General features: G+C 36.0%; 1 long non-coding RNA gene across 9 annotated transcripts in view; it reads right to left on the bottom strand.

Annotated features, from left to right (window-relative positions):
* LOC128251095 (uncharacterized) overlaps nucleotides 1–2581 on the bottom strand; it is a 77796-nt gene that overhangs the window by 59198 nt on the left and 16017 nt on the right. The window lies entirely within an intron of this gene.

Raw genomic sequence — 2581 nt, 5'->3', positions numbered from 1 at the left:
TGTGCGTGTGTGTGTATCTTTGCATCAGTGTTTGTCCACCACAAATTTACATGTATACATAGCGGTTCGGTAAAAGATTCTGATAGAGTAAATATCAGGCTTAAAAAAAAATCTACTGGTGTCGGTTCGTTCGACTAAAACTCTCCAAGGCGACGCCACAGCATGGCCGCAATCTATTGACTGAAAGAAGTAAAAGATGAAAAATTTAAAAAATTACCATACAGGCGTGGCTGTGTGGTAAGAGATTCAGTCGCACTGCGTGACACTATGGGCAGGTGTCTTGTAAAATAGCCTTGGGCGAACAAAAGCCTTCTGAGTGGATTTGATAGATGGAAACTGCAAGAAGCCTGTCATGTATATATACATATATATGTGTGTGTGCGTGTGAAAGAGTGGGTGTGTGTGCTTGTGTCTAATTTGTCCCCCCAACCGCTTGGCAACCGGTGTTGGCGTGTTTACGTTCCCGTAACTTAAAAATATAAGTCTTGGTGTCGATTTCTTCGATTAAAAATCCTTCAAGGCGGTGCTCTAGCATGGCCGCAATCAAATGACTGAAACAAAGAAAAGGTAAAAGATACATGAATATATTCATCTGATGTCTTCCTCGATCCTCCCTATATCTTTCTATCTTCGCGTTTCTCTTTCTAGTTCCCAGTAAATATCTATCTATCTATCTATCTATCTATCTATCTATCTATCTATCTATCTATCTATCTATCTATCTATCTATCTATCTATCTCTTTTCCCCTCTCATGCACTTTCCCGTTAAGATTAATACATACCTTTCCCCGTTTTCTCTCATAATTCTGAAAATGCCGATCATTTTATTGAATTATTTGACATTTTAGATGTCGATAATATTTTCACATTTGATTCCCAATTCTAATAATTCTTATGATATTTTACGTGTAATTATAGTCTTCAATTGCTTTAGTAAATATGGCTTTCATTGTTTTATCACAGTCATAATTTTTCTTTTTGAAAGAGTCAATCTGTTACATATACTTATCATTAATAATTGGTAGAACTTACATAGGTGTGCATAGACAGACAGACAGATAGATAGATAGATAGATAGATAGATAGATAGATAGATAGATAGATAGATAGATAGATAGCTAATTAGATGGATGGATGGATGGATACACCCCGCGACACACAAATGTCTGGTGCTGTGAGAACACATGGGAATGGCGTTTTTCAAATTTACCCAAGTTTAAAATGATCTAATATAACGATATCATTCATTCGGCATGTGTTGAAATATGACAAGACAATTTAATTCTACACAAATATTTGTTACTTTACATATAATTTATGTGTTAATTCTATTTACTGAAACTTTCTAAGACGCATATTTTGCTTTAATGTAGTATCTCCTTGTAGACACAATTATCAGTAATCATACTGTTTCCATTTCTCTCAGCCAATATTTTTCACACTAGTCTTCTTTCGAACTCTAGATAATGCAACATACAGCTGACCATGTGAGAAGAATTGTGTCGGAAAGTATATTCCAATTTGTTCAAAAGTCTGTCCCTGTGCCTTGTCGCACGTCAAGGCAAAAGTTGGCTTGACAGGAAATAGTTTGCGTGTAAATATGAATGGCAATTCCATTTCTTGGGATTAGCTGAGTTGATCCTGAATAAGGACCAGAAGTAGCCTCAGCCTCAATAGCATGATCATGTAAACTGACAATGATGTAGCGTGTGCCATTAGTAACATCTAAATTTTTTAGAAGCATTATGCATCATTTTTTCTTCAGTTTGAGAATGTTTGGTGGAAAACTTGATGGTGTAAGTTTGTTGATGAACACAATTGGGTACAAAGTTTCATTATCAACTGTATCTGAGATCCTGTATAGTTTTAGTTTACTAGGGATCTTGGTCAACAGAAAATTATTCACAGATTGTGCTGCTTCATTTGTTGGGGTAATAATGGTTGTATTTGCAAGCCACACAGGGTTTGTGAAGTCAGCATATACAGTTTTGAAGTCAGCATATACAAAACCACATAGATCTGAAGAGTACTACTTTCAAGGCAAATGTCATTGGGTAGTTTGATTTTGAATTAGCCTAGGCTTTGTTCAACAGAAATGTTACTATTTCCTACATCAAGAAGGTAATTAGCAAACTCTCTTTCATCAGAATGACCTTCTGTAAGAAGTCTTAGATTGGTTGTCAGCTCTACTACTTTCACATCATCGTAAAGAAAAGATCTCAATTTGTAATCTGACACCATTATTTTGAAGTAGAATATTCTCCTCTCGAGATACCCTAACCAGTCGGTCATGTGTAGCGGAAACAGAATCATGTCCACATCGCCGTGCATATTCAGATATCTGTTTTAGTCGCTTTGCCCTGGTTTCATCCGATTCAGTTGCCCGTCTTTCTCTCCGCCGTTGTGCCTTTGCTGCTAAATTTTCTTTTTCAGTCGCATATTATATATAAATGAAAGCTCGTTAAAAAGTATCTTGTTTAGCGTGCTAGAAATAGCAGCGATCACATAGTTATTATTGTAAGGCTTAGAACGTTCCAAGTAGCCATACCACAAAATCACTTCTTCATTAAAAAAAGATAT

Source organism: Octopus bimaculoides, chromosome 2 (genome assembly GCF_001194135.2).
Source record: "Octopus bimaculoides isolate UCB-OBI-ISO-001 chromosome 2, ASM119413v2, whole genome shotgun sequence".
NCBI lineage: Eukaryota > Metazoa > Mollusca > Cephalopoda > Octopoda > Octopodidae > Octopus > Octopus bimaculoides.
This window is presented reverse-complemented; position numbering and strand designations above follow the sequence as displayed.